Source organism: Bactrocera latifrons, unplaced genomic scaffold (assembly GCF_001853355.1).
Source record: "Bactrocera latifrons isolate USDA-ARS-PBARC rearing strain unplaced genomic scaffold, ASM185335v1 scaffold_83, whole genome shotgun sequence".
NCBI lineage: Eukaryota > Metazoa > Arthropoda > Insecta > Diptera > Tephritidae > Bactrocera > Bactrocera latifrons.
The window spans coordinates 971,872-992,441 of NW_017537523.1; the positions used below are offsets into that span (position 1 = coordinate 971,872).

Consider the following 20,570-nt stretch of genomic DNA (forward strand, 5'->3'; position numbering starts at 1 on the left):
ATACAGCAGTCTCAGTTTGATCCATGTTGAGCCAATAGAAAGGTTGATCCACTTCGATATTCCCTACTCTTTTTTTTAAAGCAAATACACAAAAACTTCAAATTTAATGAATAATGTTTCTTACCATTCGAAAGAACATTCTATCGCATTTGTTTTTTGCAGATTATCTCTTTCAAATGTTGGCCGCGGCTACGTCTCAGATGGTCCATCCGTTGTGTCCAATTTTCGATTGACTCGCTCTGGTAACTGGCGAATAGCACTCATGTTATTTCTCTCCAAAGCCTGAATGGAAGCGAGATTGTTCCCATATACTTTAGTCTTTATATTTTCTCCCAGGAAAAAAGCTTAATGGTGTAATATCACACGATCTTGGTGGCCCATAACGTGAAGCTATCTGCTCACCAAAGTGTTCTTTCAATAAATCTATTGATTGATGCGATGTATGGGAAGTGGCGCTGTCTTATTAAAACCAAAGGTCGCCGAGATCACGAGCTCCAATTTCAGGCATCAAATTGCCGGTTATCATGGCGCGATAGACGGTTATGCTCTCACCGGCATCATTTTTATAGAAACATGGACCGATTATTCTAACGACTCACAAACCACACCAAACCGTGACTTTTTCAGTATAAAATGGCAGCTCTTGAATCTCTTCAGGTTGCTCTTTATCTTACTTTATTGAGCCTAATATAGGTACTTACCCATTGAGCCTGATATAGGTCTCGTCGCGGAACAAAATTTGGTTCGAAAACGTCGTATTTTCGTGTAACTTTTCAAGAGCCCATAGAGCGAAATGATGTCGCTTGGTAAGGTAGAGCGGCTTCAGTTCTTGCACAAGCTGTATTTTGTACATTTTAAATTTAAGATCTTGACGTAAAATGCGCCAAGTCGTTCCATACGTCACTACGAGTTGCTGCGAACGGCGCCGAATAGATTTTCCACGGTCTTCGTGTACACTCTCAGCTATGGCTGCTGTATTTTCTTCACTGCGTGCTTCGCTCAACAAAAATAAATGAGTGTTGGTTCGCCTGTGTCAATTTTAAGTCCTGGTATTCAAATTTCCGCTTTGGGAACTCGGTTATGAGCCGATTGAGATATGCCAAACAATAACAATGAAAAAGCACTTTTAATTGCAATTATTTATTACATTTGACCTATTATAACCTTCACTAAATGTCTCCGTTAATGCCTACAATCACACATATATTTGTGGCAATAGATGAGTGTAATAAATATAACTGTACTAACGATCTACCCTACAACTAATTCAATTAAGGCGGCATTAACAATTAATTACGCACATTTCTACAAACAACTGAAGAAATGTATGCATTTATTGTATATGCATGATTCCATGAAATTGCAAGTAATGCACAATTCGTCTAATGCTGAATTCAATTTGAGGACCTCCACTGTCGTTGACATGCAACCGAAATTTCTTGAACTTCAACTTGCTCGTGCGCAAAGGAATTGAGTAAATTGAGTGAGTGGCATTGCGGCAATTGAATGCATTTTGTGGGCATTGAGTGCGGCATTTGCTTAAATATTTTTATACCCCACTCATAGTGTAGCTATACGAGTATTTAAATGCTTATATTAACTATGTGTATATGCATAACTGTATGCGCTGTGTAACGCGTGACGTTTGATGAGAGGAATTCGCTGCGGGAGTGGATCGTCGGCAATGATAAATGCTTTTTTCATTAATTTAATAAATTAGATTTCAGAAAAACTTAACTGATTTCTACAAGTATTATGAATGGAAACGCATTGTAGTTAGTAATCTGTAGGGTAAGTGGGGCGTGTCTGAAGGAAATATAATTTATTACAATTTTAAGTGTGTTCCAAGGCACATTGATGTTGTGAGCGTAAGTAGCGCTGCTTAATTTTAGAAACTGACGATGTCATTACATCTATATTCACGAAAGTTCTGATATGTTTCGATAAGCCATTTGAGGGATCGACTGTATTACAAAAGAATCGAATCTCAAGAGTTAGTGTAATGCTGACAAATCAGTTATCAGCGCTCTACATAGAAATTATCGACAATTTCTGAGCAGCCTGAGCGCAACTAATGAGTTTTCTGAGTCGAAAAATACACTCGAACCCATCGAAAAGGATTCAAAGAGTCAAGATGTTACTTTTGTTCTGGGATATAGTTTGAAGAGGGTGTTGTTGAGCTGAGAGTTGTAGATCAGGTATAAATCTGGGTCGCTTCAGAAAATAAATAATTTCATCGCTATCCGTAGTTACTATCGACAAGCTTTGAGCGACCTGAGCTCTCCTCATGAGTTCTCTGACAAGTTTTTTTCAAATAGTAAAGATATTGCTTTTATTCTGGGATTTAGTTTGAAGGGGATGTTTTGAGATGAGAGTTCGAGACGACCTGAGCTCACCTAATGATTTTTTGACCACTTTTTTCAAATCAAAAATATGATCGAATCCATCCAAAAGTATGCATAGAGTTGTTGAGCGTGACAGTTCTAGATCAGTTTTAAATCTGAGTCGATTCAGGTAAATTAGACCCGATTGTCGGATAAAATTAAGTAACTATACCTTAAATCGAAGAGCTGCATACATTAAATTACAGTTTTCGAAGGTTGTAGCGGATCGCATGACACCCTGTATTGAAGTTTTGAGAATTAATCACAGTCTCAATAAATGCAATGACCAACACGACTTATAAATATTGTATACAGTTATTTACATATTATATCTCATAGTCATTACAACCACTGAGTATTCACCATTTGTCCTTCTTCTCTTTCACCGGTTTTTCCACCAATAAATCACAATTTTCGATTAGTGTTTTAGATAGCCAAATTGACGCCTTCAATCACATTCCCTTGACAGCTGTGGTGACATCATTCGTCAACCGGCTCACTGCCAAACCTACATCACTACTGAATTTGTTGAACTTTGCTCGGCGCGACCGTCCTTTAGGTTCCTTGTATGCCGACTCCTTTTATGCCATTCCGCTTTACACCTTTGCTGCGTTCGCATTAAATCACGAGTCAGCGACTCCGTGGCGACAGCTTTCTTTATTGCTTTGGCGCTTTGTATATTACTCTTTCGTGTTTGTTGTATTACATTTTATTTCGTGATTTTACATGTGTACGCACTTTACGTTTTTATTGATTACCACATTGGCTTGGATCCAAATGCATTTCGTAATAAACTAAAAATAACAGAGAAAACACTTTCACTGATTTTGTTAGCAAATAGACGGCGGAGAAATGTTGAACTGTTGTTGTAAATGGACGATTTCATTTGGCAAGTGCTTCTCGTTTAATTTAGGTACTTGGGTGTGGCGGTATTTGGACACTGGCTAGCAGGAAACTTTTTGTTTTATGAAATAAAAGAACTTACAAAGTGAGGAGGGTTTTTCGAACATTTCCGAGGTTGCTTTGCTGTAGCTTCTTCTTCTTCTTGATTGTGGTTGAGGTGTAAGTGATTTAATTGTGTTCCCAATCAGATGTTTAGTACTACTCCATCCGTCAGCTGAATGTCAAAACTAATTTAAGGTTATCCATATTTGTCCTTTCCATATAATGTACTTCCTTTCACCACATAGATTCTAAGTCTATATCTCTGATCTTTAATCCTCTCCTAGCGAACGTCAAACTTTCCTTAAATATTCCAGACTGTTTCACAGTTTTTTTGGAACGAAATCATATCTGTAGGCCATACAGCACAGCCTTTTAAAGTTTGTTTCCTTTAGTTACGTGTCTCTATCGCAGAAGTCCAAGATATTAAGTTTCGTTCCCATTTTATTTTTTACGAAGAAAAGTGACGAAAATCCTTATAGAAGACAGAATTAATAGCCCCGATTTATTTAATTAGTGAAAAATCGGAGTTGAACGGATAATTAATTCTTATAAACTCGTTTTTAAGATTAGTGTTTAATGTGAGTTACTTAGTTACTGGGATTTCAGAATAGAAGAGATAATTTTTGTTATAAACTCGAGTTTAAGGTAAGTGTTTAATGGGAGTTAAACGATAATTTTGAGTTTCTGGACTCGGGTTTAAATTTCAGAGTAGAAGAGATAATTTTTTTTATAAACTCGAGTTTGAGGTTAGTGTTTAAGTTGAGTAATACGATAATTTTGAGTTTCTGGACTCGGGTTTAAAGTTAGTGTTTAAGGTGAGTTTTCTAGTTACGGAAATTTCAAATTAAAAGAGATAATTTTTGTTATAAACTCGAGTTTAAGGTAAGTGTTTAATGGGAGTTAAACGATAATTTTGAGTTTCTGGACTCGGGTTTAAATTTCAGAGTAGAAGAGATAATTTTTTTTATAAACTCGAGTTTCAGGTTAGTGTTTAAAACGTGTTAAAGATAATTTTGAGTTTATGGACTAGGGGTTTAAAGTTAGTGTTTAAGGTGAGTTATTTAGTTACTGAAATTTCAAATTAAAAGAGACAATTTTGTTATAAACTCGAGTTTAAGGTTAGTGTTTAAGGCGAGTAAAACGATAATTTTGAGTTTTTTGCAGTTAAATTTTTAAATAAACTTAAATGAGCTAAAAAATCAAATAAAATCGACCTTGTGAGCTTGTTAAAAACTCTAAAGGTTCATCATTTAAAGCAACGTGGTGTTTATTGAATAGGATATTATGATATTGAATAATACTAATACTAGAATTGGTACTTTTTTAAGTCAACCTTATTTGAAATTTGATCACTATAAAGTATGACCCTCTTCTGCAAGTACACTGCGCTCCATTATCTCATTGCGTCAATATGCCTTCTAAGAATAACTGATCGCGCTCTTGGGTCAACTGTTTGCTGTGTTGAAAATATATATAAACTTTTACATTCGTTCAACAAGTCAATGCTCTGCTTGGCCCCAACTCACCACCAGCCAAATCAATATAAGAGTAATCCATGAACATTTCGTGTACAATTTCCCACACCGCTGAGTTGTTTAGCAATTACAATTAATAAATAATTAAGTTGTATGTGCGTTGCCTGTCAGCGAGTGCTGGTCGCCACAACTATGGTTGTTTTTGCGTTCGGCTACTTGTCGGACATTCGGTATTTAATAAAATAATTGGAATGACCTCAAACAATGGCGCTAAAAGCAGGCAAATTATATGTGTTTATATATATATATATATATATATGATGAATGGAAAAGAAGTAGAAGAAGCAGCAGTTACGATTAAATGACAGCGGCGACATAGCGCCATGGCGTGCGAACCACTCATTTGGCCTTGACACGCGAGCCGGTCAGAGTGCTTGGATATCTTTCTATGTAAACCCCATCCGACAGGAATCACCAATATTTTCATTTTCTGACTCTCTCCCTCCCACACAAATTACCACTTATTTAATATATATTTTTTTGACGTAATTTGAATTTGTTTTTGTATTGTTTACAGCGTTTGGTCGCCGGTACATTGTCTACTAAAGTTTGCTTGTGCGATTTTTGCCTTTCTTTTTTTCTACGTATTCTCTTGTTTGTCAGTGTTATAAGTGTAATGACCATTCGGCGCAGCACAAGCTACTCATTTTACATTTCGGCTGAATTTACTGCGTCTCTGCGAAAGGATGAGATTTCGTGTTTGTGTTTATTGCTCCAATTTACCTTAGAAACAAAAACAAAAACAAAAAAAAAAAATCTTGTCAAGGACATGCTAGGTTATGTCGTTAACCGATGACTAACCCTCATTACTATTATATTTGTTTCTGTTATTGTTTTTCTATACGATTTTCTATGCGATGTGGTCACTGGCATTGGGTCAGCAGCTGTTTTTTGTGTTTCTGCTGATGGAATTACGTCAGTATATGATTTTGAATGGGTTGTGAAAAGGTTTTTTTGTTGGGAGCATTTGCTACTATTATTGTTGTTGTTTGAGCTGAGTTAATGGTGGAATAATTATGGTAGCAATTCGATATTTTATGGAAAAGTAAATGAGTTATTAGTAAAAGGTATGAAAAAGCTATTTGACCAACCGTAGTTTTCATATACTCGTATATAAACTGGCTTGCTTTCAACCACAGTCTTGCAAGGACCGAAAAAAGAAGAATATGTATGTACCTGGATGTTTCCACCATAGCCTCTTCCAACCATAAGAATGCCTATCGGATTATGTCCAGTAAGAACCCTTGCGATTGCGTCAAGATGAACTTTGAGGACAAGTTCTTTAGTAGATCTCCGGCGTTGTACTCGTAAGCTGATGGGATCTTGGGATTTGCAATTTCCATTGATTCCGCTTTGAGCGGGCGCTCAAATCACCCTGATGAAGAAGTAGCTTGCTGATCTGATGTTGGAGTAAATGCTTTGCTCTCTGAAAGTGGCTGCAATTCGTAGAAGTACGTCCACTGCCCCCTTAATATCAGCCTTTTCTGCCAGAAAAATACCACAGTGGTCCGCTTGCCTAAAGTTTGACGGATAGCTCCTTACAGTAAACATCCCTTCCAATTTTCCCTGCTAGCTTTGATTTATACGTGAAAAAGCTGACTGTGCCTATTCTCCAGCTACTTTTCCCCCATTCGCTGCCAGTGTTTAAAGTTTTCAAGAACCCAGTTGAAGGAGGAGAGATTTTCACGCCAAAAAAAGACATTAGGTGTTATTGCTTATGTACTAGTTTGCATTGCACAAGAGATGTCTGTGTGAACCGCTTTTTGAACACCTTCCAGTTTCTTATATCAAGTGTAGCCTTTTCAAGCGTCCTCCACTAGACGTACAAACCATAGTAAATCTACATAAAGCCAAAAAAACACCACCTTTGGTGAGAGTTCGCAATTTTTCTCTATAGCTCTACTAACTACTCTATAACAATATAAGGTAAACTTTGCCTTTTTACTCTATCCTTGATATTTTTTCTCAGCGTAGGCTTTCTATTAAAGACAAGTCCAAAGTTCTACAGCAATATGGCTTCCTTACTGTCTCCTCGATATTTTTTCTCAGTGTAGGCTTTCTATTAAAGACAAGTCCAAAGTACTACAGAAATATGCCTTCCTTACTGTCTCCTCGATATTTTTTCTTCATGTAAGTAAAGTCCAAGGTGTTTTACTTTATCAACAGGTTGAAGATGTGAACTTCCGAATGGGAGGAGAACAACATCTGGAATCTTACAATTCCTGATAAATTAAAACATTTCGGTTTTACTTCTGTTGACGGCTAAGCGATTTTTGTTCGCTCAATTGAACACCACGTTGAGGTATACTTCGGTTAGATGTTCTTTAGAACTTTTCCTTTAACCATAAGAACAAGGTCGTCAGCGTAGTCAGTCACGCGAAACCCTTGTTCATTGAGTTCTTTAATTTTTTCGTTAACTACCAAGTTCCAAAGCAGTGGGGTAAGTACTGATATTTTTGTGGCCTACGTGTGAGATCTTTCTGGTCTTGGGTGTATGCACCACCTTCATCAGTCTCCGGGCCTTTGGAACATGACCTAATCTCAGACAGCTCGCTTGGATGGGACACCGTGACTGTCCGCCGTTCAAGATTCAATAAGTTTGAATAGTCCTCTCGGAGCTCCCCCAAATCATTTAAAAAATTATAATTGGCAAATTTTGTAAAAAATATTAAGGACTTAAAATTTCAAAATTTTTCTAAAAAAATTGGAGAAGATTTTTATAAAATATATTGTGAACTTTTAGAATTTAGAATTTTTACACTAGATATTCAAGTTTAAATTTTTCTATGTAATAAATGTTTGTTAAATAATTTTTAGCAAATATTCGATTCGCATGTTTCGATTTCGATTTCGGTTAGACACTAATGAACTAGCATAAGCATTGGCTTAAGTTGAGTCAGACCTAGATCAACAAGCGATTGACTTTAGATAGAGATGTATACTATACATATCAGGTATATACCAGGTATATACATTTATATGTATAGTATATATATCTATAAGGTATGTTTTTACCTATACAGTTTATTCGAAGTTTAGATTTCAGCAAACAGACATACATACACACATAAATCGTACAGAAATGGATTTTTAATTGTCTATGCAAATATTTACAAACCGAATTTCAGTTATTTGCTGAGTAAATAAATACGACGTAGATAATAACTTTACGGTAGTAAACAAAAATAAAAATAAAAAGCGACATAATAAAAACAAATGAAAAAGGTATGGAATAATAGCTGGAAATATAACAGCTATATGGTGCTCGCACATACGACAATAATGAAGGCAATAACATAAGAATGTGTGATAGAAAACTCATTCGTATGCAAATCAAGCATACAAACACCTAACTATATAGTACATATGCGCATATAGTATATGTTTCATATGTATATACATATGTATGCATGTATGTAATAGTGCTACTATGTAAATGAAACCGCGTACAGGCGAATGATGTGGCGCTGTCGAGATGAATTTTACCACAATTACCTACAAATGACTCTTTTCCAAACGCTTGAACAATGCGGTGCTCGTGTACCCAACAACAAATGCAATTATATACATGCATGCATACAAACATATGTGTTCTCATGTACTTATGTATGTATCTATGGTTGCACATAAATTAGCGCACACCTTTACTCACATTGATTGCTGATTTGTGGCGTTGGCTTGGAGTGAGGCTTTGTAATCTGAGCAGCAGCAAGCGGCGACGGCTGCCAGCAACTCGCCTGACTTGTGCCCTTGAAATGTGCGACACAATGCCAGAGGTGTGCTTGCACTCGGCGTAGTGAAAATGAACGAATGACGATATCTACACCGCGTTAAAGTAGAAAATATGCAGGTATGCGTGTATATTAGGGAGGAGCTTAAAAATTCATAGTCATATTTTTTCATATTCAACAACATTTGAGAGGGTAATAATACTATATGTTAAAACTCAATTCAAAACAACAAATTTAAATTTTTGACAATCAGGTGGTTCTAAAACTGTTGTAGTTAATTTTTTATTTCCGCTCCTGCAAGTTTAGTGAGGTCCTTAATTATTCAAGTTAAAATTGTTTTCTTTCTAATCTCTTTAGAGGCTGATATAATTCAATTCAAATCATGAAAATAAAATTTTTAATGAAATTATTAAGGTGGTTCTAAAAATTTTATAAATTTTTTTTTCATATCAGCATCATTTGAGATGGCAATAATATAATGAAATTCAATTCAAACCATTACATAAAAATTTGTAATGATATTATTCAGGTGAATGATGCAAACTTTTTTCACCTCTGGAAGTTAGACAGGTTCTTAAAAATTCAAGTTATAATTTTTTTCATTATAGTCGCTTGAGTGGCTGAGGAAACTGAATTCGAGTCATCAAATTAAAACATTTGACGATGTTATTAAGGTGGCTCTAAAAAATTCAAGCAATTTTTTTTTCATTCTAGTCTCTTGCATGTATATTAGACGTAGAATAGTTGACGAATTGTTGGACGTTTTTTTATTTGGCTTCAAAATATATCAATTTGACACTTAAGTACCACCCTAATATTCATACATACGTTTATCAAGCTCTGAAACAACTCGTTATTTGTTGGACAATTTTTCTTTGGTTGGACAATTGAAACTCAATTCAAATCATCAAATTAAAACATTTAACGATGTTATTAAGGTAGTTCTAAAAAAATCAATTTAATTTTTTTTCATACTAGTCTTTTGGATGCATATTAGATGTAGAATACGTGATGAATTGTTGGGCACTATTTTTTTCTGGCTTCAAAATATATTCATTTGACACTTAAGTACCACCCTAATATTCACACACATATGTTTATCAAGCTGTGAAACAACTGGTGGGTTTTTGGACAATTTTTTGTTTCGTTGGACAGTCGAACAGCTGATCAAATTGCAGGGAAGACAGGCCACACTCCGTTTTGTGGGAGAAAAAAGTTGGAGAACAATGTGTTTGTATGTAATGAGGAATGACAAGGAGTTTCGTGCAAGTTGGCTAAGACGCCACGACAGTTAGTTTTATTTTAATATGAGAATTATCTCAGCTAATGCAGTTACGTGACAAATTTATGAAGTAAACATATAGTGTACATATATACAAGTCTTTCTGCTGCCTTCTACATACTATATGCTAGTCGGGAATGAGACCTTCTCCAGCTGTGACGGTGCGAAATAGCGCAGCCTGAGCTTTGATGTTGGTTCAAGTGTTGAATTTTTACTTTTTTATATTTTTTGAGGTTTTACACGTTTGTAGTTTACATCACAACACACTTACAACACATATGTACTTCAATGTGTGTGCTAACTGCTATTTGTGCGCATACTTTTGGCACACACTGTTGGCGCACTACAGCCGAGCCCGACTCTACTAGTGTTACGAACTTCTGCTTTGTTAACTCCTCGCTTGTATGCCATTTGCTGTGTTTGCGCGTACAACAACAATCAAAACATCAACAATAACAACAACTTCATTGATTCGCATGCATTCTTGTTTAGCAAATTAATTTGTTCGCCGAATGCAAATGACTTGCATGCTCGGTTGATTTTGCTTGTGTTTTTTTGTTTTGTAGTTTTCATTTTGATTTTGTTTTTGTTGTTGCTGTGGTAGAACGTATGCTAAATAAATTAATAAATAAAGTAGTAAAACATCTGTATAATTAACAGCAGTGTTGGCTAACTTACCTAGGGCACTAGTTGGTGTCGGATATACGCGAATGACTGTGTGACTGTGACTGCAGGGAAACGAAACAAGATATCGACGTGAGATAACAAGCACTTATGATGTTATACGTATATATATTTAAATATTGCTGCTAAGAATTCTAAGCACTGCTTTGCTTAGCACTTGGTAAAGCCTCTACGTGATGATCCTGCCAATCATATCTAATTTTAGACTCAAGGCGGTGGCAATTAATGACTTTCTTGGTAATTTTGTTGGACGGAATTACTTTTATGGTCAACTTAGGTTAATTTAAGTAAATTCGCAGGCATACATAAGAATTTCTTAAAAGCTGTAGTTGTGATTTCTTTTACTTAAAACCAACCTTCACCTTTGAATGTATTTTTCGTAAAAATGAATGCCGAGTTGGCAACTCTTTTTGAGCAAACTTACGATTTTACTGATAATTGTTGCTCTAAGCAGTTCAATGTTTTTTTTATCTTCTTTCTCATGTAATTATCAGTAATTATCAAAATACTTTAATTTTTATTGCAAACTTAATTTCATTTAACAATTTGTAAAGTTTCCAAAAGTATAGCTCTCACAGAAGCTTGACCTAGACCTCTTTTCTAAAACAGTTGACAATGCTCTCCAAAAATATCTATATGGAATTGTAAGATTTCGGAAGCTTTCTAAAAATATATCTCTCACACAAATCTTACCCCTAGCTTTACGTGTTTTATATGAGATTCAATAAAAAAAGTTGGCAACGCTACAAAAAATAAAAAGATGTGAAACTGTATGATTTTGGAACTACAACGGCTTGGTATTAATTTTGATGAGTTTTTTTTTATGTTAAATGATTATAGTAAAAATTTCTAAACTGTTGGCAACCCTTTTCCAAAATATCCCTTAATTATAACTCCTCAAAATTATCCAAATTCAACACAGTTGATAACACTACCAAAATATATTCTGAACTGTATGATTTCAGAACTAAACGATTTTGATACCCATATCACAGCGTTTTTTACCTTAAAAATTGTTTAGCTTTATTCGTTTTTTTAACAGTGGGCAACCCTTTTTAAAAATACCTTCGAAATTTATCCTACACTTGTACAATAAAAGCAAAGCTTCAAAATTTAAATTTTTAAAGCTTCATACAAGTGTTATGTTAAACGATTTTAAACAGCTGGCAACTCTTTTCAAAAATAAGTGCGAAATTTTTTACATTTTTCATTTATAGAATTTTACATTTTCTCAACTTAATACTATAGCTTTAAAGTTTATTCATTTACATTTCTCATAAATGTTTTTGCTGAAAATTTCCAAATAGTTGGCAACTTTTTCCAAAAATTTTTCGAAATCTATCTTTAACTTGTATAATTTAATAGCAAAGCTGCAAAGTTTCACTTAATTTTAAATATCTTATAAATGCGTTTGTTTAAAACTTTCAAATAGTTGGCAACTCTTTCCAAAAATCTTTCGAAATTTATCTTAAACTTGTTCAATATATCACAAAATTTTAAAATTTCACGTTTTTCATCAATTTGTTTGAATAAAAAATTACTCTATATTTTTGCTTTTCAAATAGTTGGCAACCCTTTCAAATGTTTTAGAATATCTTCGATATTTGTCTTACACTTATACAATTTAATACAAAGTTTCAAAATTTTGCTTATTTCAACAATTTGTTTGAAAAAAAAAAATTAAAATAGATGGCAACCTCGTAAAAATGAATGCAGAAATGTTTTGGACCTTAATTTTTTGCAGCTTCTACGAAATTTCTTCGAAAGCATTATTCACGGAAAATTAACATTTAACATTTGTTAAAAAAATACATTTGAAAAAAAAACGCAAAACAAGTGGCAACGCTTGCCAACATTTTTTTCTTTCACCTTATCAGATATGCACACTAAGTTTATTTATTTACTCATTTTTATTTTAAGAAGACATATAAAAAAAAAATGGTGGCAACTCTTCCAATTTTTTTTTCTTTACCTTATCATTTATGAAAATCGCGTTTGTTATTTTTTATTCAAATATTTTACATTGAATTTTCAAACAGATGGCAACCTGCTTAAACAATTCAATTGTATATACGCGAGTGTTGCACCCAACAGGCAAAAAATAATTATTCCAATCGTATGCGTCTTCAGTAACGTTGCATTCTTAGCATGTGACGCAGTTTTGTTGCGCAACCTCATTTCGTTGCATTCGATCAATTTTGCTTACTCGTGGCTATGGAAGTCAAGTCAATAAAATTTAAATAATCAGATTATTTTTTTAAATGTGTTATGTGCTTTTATTTAAAAAAAAACGCCTAAATGCAGCTCTGTTGAATACATACTCAAGTGAACGACACTTTCAAAAGTTTGACTAAATAACGAGCTTTCCTTTCTTATTATTAAAATTCTATCATTATTATTGTTTTTAACCTAAAAATCTCGATTTAATCAGCTGCTCATCTTAGAGTGGCATCCTAACGGTTAAAACTTATACGAGCATATTTACATATCTCTTCTTTCTATCTCTTAATCGCTTCTATTTCTGTATAGTCACTAACTCGTTACACTTGTTTTCTTCGCACGCATTTCGTCTCTTGTTCACAAAAATTGCCTTAGGCCATAATTCTGCCAATCAGAGCTAGTTTTATTCCAAGCGTAAAGCTATAAAGTGGTTTTTTCTTTTATTTTTATTTTTATTTTATATTCTATATTATTTTTATCTTTATGGCATTGCCGGCTACAAATGTGAACCGGTTCCGATGCTTCTAGCCAGTCTGCATTGTTTCTTTTTTCATTATTTTATCGCTGTTCCTAGAAATCGCAAATATTTAGTTTGATTGTAAATTAAGACTTTCAAATTTTTAAGTGCGTCAGCATCGTTAGGTTTTCGTCTTTTTGAAAAATGTTGAATTATTTCCTTTCCCCTATTTTCAGTGATTTAATTAGCATACAGTTTTTATTTTTTAATCGTGCAGTTTTAATATTCGCTCGTCAATTTTGTTTGGTGCTTTTTGCGCGCTGAGAATCGGCTTGCTTTTAGCCGTTTACGTTTATTGCGTTTTAATTTATTCGCTTGAAAAGTTTTGTTTAGTGGAAAGCAGTGTTTAAGCGATATCTTTATGTTATTCTTATTCTATTTTTTTATTTTTTTGGTTTTTTGTTTTTTTTTGTTTTCTTTTTGTGCTGACATTTTCATTGCTGTGCTGTTTGATGACAGCTTACTGTTCGCAGAAACTGTTAGATTGTTTAATTTTTGGTTTTCATTGATTTTGTTAATAAAAAAGAAAGTTTGAGTCCAATTTTGTGTTGGAACTGAAAGCTTAAAATTTTTATTAAAAAACATCTAACATTCTTTAATATATTGTTTAGGTTTTTAAGAAAGTATATATAGGCTGTACCAGTTTTGTTGAAATCAATTTATAGTTTTCTGACTAACCCATTCTTAGAAAAGCTCTTCATAAGCAAGTTTTGGCCATCAGTTCATTCAGCGAATTTTATTTTATCTCTGATCGACTGAAAACTGGTTGCACGGAGTGGCAATTTCAGTTTGGGGAACAAGAAAAAATCACACGGTGCCAAATGTGTTGAAAGCGGTGGTTGATCTAGGTATTCATTGCGTTTTTGACTTTAAATTCGATCATAATCGTGGCTCGATGCAATGGTGCATTATCATCGTGTAAGATCCATGTATTGTTCTTCCAAAATTCCGACCATTTTCGATGGCTGTTCTCATGCAAGCGCCTCAATACTGCCAAATAGAACTCAGTATTGACCGTCTGTAAATCCGGAACGAATTCATGATGCACCAAATCGCGAATGTGGAGCATCCTTGATTCTTGACCGTTTTTGGCATGGAGCTTTTGGTTTCGATTCGTTTTTTCTCTCCATTCCGCTGATTGTTGACTTTTTTGTATGACTAACTCATAAACCCATAATTCTCGGCAGTTGTAATCCTCTCCATGAATTTGGGATCGGAATTAGAACGAGCAAGTAACTTGAAAGTTTTATGTTTAAGTAGCCTTTTTGAAAAAAGCTTTGCTCTATCTAGACGAGCGGAGCAAGAACCGGTTTCATACCTAAAATACTCACCAAAATCATTCAAACGAACTTTTGAGAGATCCTGGGCTTTCTGGAAATCTCTCTAATACTTGCCGACAATTTTCAAGTACCATACATACACTTTCTTAATATTTTCATCAGTTAAAGACGTTGAAGGTCGTCCAGAATGAGGCATGTCTTCAACGATCCCTCAGCCGTCTTTTAAGGCTTTGCTTTGCTGTGGAAGTGTGACAGCTCTTTTTGTTTTATGACTTTTATACGATGTTGTTGTACTACCTACTGATTCAAATCTATTGGTCTACACATTATGGTGTCTTTAAAAAGGCTGCTGATGCCGATGCTGGTAGTCACGCACGCAAAGTTTTTAGTCTGAAGCAGTTCCAACATTAAAACGTATTTATAGTACATATATATGTTTGCATACACATATGTATACAAATATATGTATATGTATATATTTATTTCATATAGCTTATATAAATATACATATGTATGTATACCTTCATTAATTACGTTCTAAAATCAGAAATTTAGAAAAAAAATAAAAGTTATATTCACACATGCCTAATTTAAGGCAGTTTTTCCAAAATATTTAAACACTCTGCGATTTCCGTCATTCATGTGACATTTTCGGAGAGAAATATATTCAATATATACATACATATGTAAATATAAATATATATGTATGGCTACATTCAGCCGCTGTCACTTCACATTGAAAAGTGCCCAATATTTATATTCCCCACTGACACAATTAAAGGCTGAGACTCGTACGAAATACTGTATATCAATGCCAAAATTTGGCACAAAGTACGACGCATAAACAAAATTAAAACTCACAACTGTACATACAAAAGTATATGTATTTACATACTGAAATAAAAATAAGAAAAAACGTTAAATTCTGGTATGATACCCTTCACAAATAGAATGCGTTCCATACAAGAACGCAATTTTGATCGTTCACCTGTTGGCTAGAGATATTTTGTATTGGGTTTCGATGCTGACGTTGTTGTTGACGTTAATGCTGGTTCCAAGATAGACGAAACTTTCTGCGACTTTAATGTTATGACAGTGCAGAGTCGCGAATGCGTTGGCAGTTTGTTTGATGACATAAGATATTTCGTCTAGTTCTCAATGATAATCTGATCCATTTGCTTCGCTTCCTTGTCCAGTCTGGAGAGAGATAAACTAACGACGCGATTGTTGTGGTCAACGAGCGCCATTCACTTGGCAGTGGCCAGAAACGATTTTTTTTTCCATATAGCTCAAGGAGCACGCCACTTCCGGCCTTAGACCAAATTTCCTCTGAGTAATTAAAAACATCTGTGAGAAGACGAATCGTCCCTCCCTAGGGTTGTGTACTGAGTTTGGGTCCAGCGACGGAAAAAAAAAACACATCCAATGAAAAGTTCACTGCAAACTGAGGGACTTGTCGACGTATGTACAGATAGATGGCAGACCGACATGGTTATATACACATTTTTTATGGTCTCCAACATTTCCCTTTGATGATTAAGAACTTCGCAACAATCCTTATATAACCTGTGCAGGGTATACAAAAATATATATATTCAAACATATGTATAAAATAGACAAAATCCACACAAACGAGTTGAACACAACCAGCGAGCACTCGTACGTGTTTCAACGCCATTCGTGCTTTTCGTGCCGCATGTGCTCGTGTGTTTGTTTTTATAAACAAAGCGCCGAACAGCTGGCCGCTTGAGTGGCCGCGAGTTGGAGCTAAAATGACATCATACCGCAAGAATTTCCTATACGCTGCTGGCATTAAGCGGGCATGTGTCGGTTTATTGGACGCAAAAAGTGGCGAGAAATTCGCGAAAATATCGTACGTACAAATATGCAAATTTATTTGCACATTCTCTATTATAAGTACGTTGTATAATTGGGTATATAAGTATGAAATTGCTTAGGCTTATGCGTCAGCGGCTAACTTAGTGCTTAGTGAAAGCTGTATGACAGCGCTAATGGCAACAGGAAACGTCATCTTTGAAATTACCATACAAATGAAATGTCAAAAGGGGCAACAGTGTTATTGCGTGCGAAACAGCCAGCATGCGATTTTTATACTCTCGACATATTTTGAACAGAGTATAAAAGTTTAGTTTACCTAACGGTTTCTGCGATCGATTTTTACCAATCAATACTACCCCTAGCCCCCATTTACATAATATAATTATTTTGAAATTCCTCTAGACTTTTTCCGTATATCTTGGTTAATATCTAAGTTTTCTTAGCAAAGTTAGGTAGGCAGAGGAGCTGACAACGTACCTCGGACTCTAGGAGACCCATCGCGGAACCTCCCATACTAAAACTCCTCACTCTATTGTTTCATCTCTGAGCCAGACCATGGTTCTGATGAAGTTCATCAGTACAAACGTTTTCTCTGCGAAACCTCCGAAGGCAAGAAACCCTTGACCGATGGTTACGATTTCTTTCCTATATAAAACTGTTCATTCACATAGAAGATATTTTATAATGACATGATTTTTAGTATCCACTTTTTGCACTTTTTCAAAGCTTTTAAATCTTAAGGTTGAGGCCATTGACTCCGAATTTCAGTAGTAAATTTTAGAAATTTCGGCTCTTTGTTTGATCGTATATCTTTCCATGATGAAATGGCAAACCTTTATGAAGAGAAATGTCAAAAGAGAAGGAAAAAATATGGCGTCGTTTGCTGTCCCTGTCGGTCTACTTTTGTGGTGCTCTTTTGAAAAATCCTTTAGAATAGTCATTATATAATTTCTTTTGAATTTTACTATTCGGTATGCGCGGCTCTTATTCCATTTATGCCACATTTGGCTGCTTGCGAAACCAGTTATTGCTGACTCCGCAAAGACTCAGCAAATCTCTAGCATGTTTGTCGGTTAAATGTCTACAAGTAGCCAAAGACATATAAATTCTCTCTTACACGAGTCTAATTTCAAGATGGTGAGTGCTCTGGCTCTGGCTCATCAGCTCCATAGCTACCAGCGATATCACTATACCCTGGAACCCATTGCAGGTTTGTTTTTTTATGAAAAGTATGCTAGATCGACTAAGAGATCAAGGCAATCTTACATTACTTTTGATGCAACGCTGAGGGACTTTAGTGATTTCAAAGCCGCTTCACTATCAGTATATATACATAAGTATATTTCTCGTTGTCAGCATGCTTTTGGTCAGAAAAAGTGGGCTTTTTTCAATGACTGTGATATGCGCTTGGAAGACACTGCTGTAGTTTGGTAGTCGACAAGCAATTCGGATATCTAATTTATCTGAAAAGACGCCATCAAGCATTCGGTTATCCTTTTTGGAGCGATACGTGTAGATGCTTATACCTGCGTCTCTGCCCACCTCGCTTCTTTTTCCTTTTCTCTGGAAATAATGGCAACAATGGATACCAAATTTAAGTTCAATACTATACGATTTAGAAAATACGAAATTGGGTGATAACGGGAACTTACTGAGCTTAGTTATCCATAAATTACGCCAGTTCCCTTATGTCGGTAATTGTTTAAGTTATCAACATACAAATAGATGGTTGTATTTTTACGCCAGATTCTTAAACTAATGTAATTTTATACCATATTTAAAATTGGCATAATCTTATATTTTAAAATGACAAGAGTTTATACCATGTTTTGAAACTGGTATAAATTTATGCCAGATTTTTCAAATTGATTCAAGTTTATACCAGACTTTATATATAGGGGTAAAATAACAACCCCTAGGCTAAATATACTGAATTTTGGCTATATTTACTCTGTATATCGGTCAATATGTTTGACTTGTTGTGGACCCCTATTTAGCTAATTTTGAGATATACATACATACGTCTTATGTACTTGCGATTTTCGCCAAATATTTCACTTAATAATTAATTATTATTTCTAATTATATAATGTAACGAAACTTTTAACCGAACATACATTTTTAAATATCTAAAAGCGAAAATATTGAATTGCTGCCTATAATTTGCGTGTTAACAACATTGGCGCAGACAACTTTTATATTTATTTTTATTTTTAACTGTATGTATTTACTATGCATTCATATGCATGCGCGGGTGTAATAAATAGAGAAAAGTATTTTAATTTATATTTTTATTGCGCTACAATTAAATGCTGACTTCCACTATGTCGCCAGTACATGCTCTCATATATGTAGGCATGTCAGTGAATAACAATAGCGCTTGCACGCATGAGTTCATTCAGCGGTTTGTATGTGCAGCGCAGCCACTCGAGCGCAGCGGTATTTTTCCCTTCGCCGCGGCGCATTTTTCTACACACCTCGCTGCAGCGAAACGCCACAAAAAACAAAAAAAAAATAAAAACAAATGGTCAATCGCCGCAATGCTAGTACAACAGCGTGCCGCCTCCCAGCCTCCTCAGCGCCACCCAGCAGTTTGTTATTTTTAGCCTTAACTTTACAAAAATGCGACGCAATTGCAATTACTGTAATTGTGTTCGCTTCTTTTTGGAATTCTTTCGCCTTTATTTTGATTTACGGTAGTATTTTTTTTCTTGCTTTTGCCTTTTTCCTTTATTTTGCATTTTTTCCGCTTTTTCCTACACGCTTATCCGCTTTCTTGTGGCACACTATGCGCTTTGTGGCATTCGTTGCTTGGCGCGTCAATTTAATTTACTGCAATCAAAGTAGTTAATGCAGATAAGTGGGTGTTGATGAGTTGCGCTTCCGCTTAAGTAAATTTCTGGACCAAAATAAGTTATTTGTGTGCAATTCTTGAATTCTTTAATTATTATTGTTTTCAAGCGCTTGTGTTATATGTGACAAATCTTCATCATTTAGTTTGATGCATTGCTGTGATTATCGTGATTTAGGTTTTCTTATTGAATGGCGCTTAGTTTGCTGGAGCATTACAGCGATACACATAGTTGGAGGTGGTTGCTACAAAAATGGCAAATACAGACGTATCGAACTAAAAACTGATTTATACCAGTGTGATTAACTGGCATAAAACAAATATTACGGTCATAGCAGGTGACCATACAGATTTAAAAATCTGGTATAACTTTAATAACTTTATAGCAGATTTTTAGAATAAATGGTAAAACTTTGTATCGTTCTCAAATTTCTTGCCATTTTAAAATTTGGTATAAATTTATACCAACTCCAAATATGATATAAAGTTGCCACAATTTAAAAATTTAGTATATACTTAAAATCTGATACAACTTTATACCACTTCCATAATTTGGTATAAATTTATACCAGTTCAAAATCTGGTATAAAACATTGCCATTTCAAATTTGATATTAATTCATACAACTTTATAATTTGATATCAAATTTCACCAATTTGAAAGTCCTGTATAAAAATGCAGGTCTTATGAATATAATATATGAAGCAGTTTTCTATTCTCACTGCTTGAAATTAATCCAATTCTAGTATCCAAAGAAAATACAAGTTTTTCCAAATAAACTGGACATCTTGCGCTTGCATGGTTTATAATACTGCTGCCAATCTATCTCATATCGTCGTTATGTCGTTATTGCAGAGGCGAGCTATTGTGTAAAAGACGGACTTTATTTAACATTCGGAGTATTCTAAGAATGGTCTTGCTTTGTAAGTTAGGTGAAAGCAATAAGACAAAAAAAAAAATTAATTCGTGCCTGTTAGTTTGCAATATAGCTCCCGATGAAATATGAGAAGAAACTTCATGAGTTTTCGAAAAAAATTAGTTCATCTGTGGAAAACGATGATAATAAGTAATTTTTTAAAAATATTTTGTGTTCTTCGCAGATTTGGAACTCAATACCTTTGAGTGTTGTTTATGGCTTATTTTTTCATGTTCGATACCTTTTGACTGGGAGTTAATACTAGTTTGGAGCTTATAAAAAATGTCACTCATACGCCATGTTGAATGTTATCCTTTGCTCTATACATATATGTATGTATGTATTTAAAAAAATAAAATAAAATTCACAAATGTATTTTTTATTAT

General features: G+C 34.6%; 1 protein-coding gene across 1 annotated transcript in view; it reads left to right on the plus strand.

The window, feature by feature from the left end:
* The window catches only part of LOC108977064 (KNR4/SMI1 homolog), a 53,178-nt gene that overhangs the window by 24,602 nt on the left and 8,006 nt on the right, over positions 1 to 20,570 (plus strand). The gene's annotated exons all lie outside the window — the stretch shown is intronic.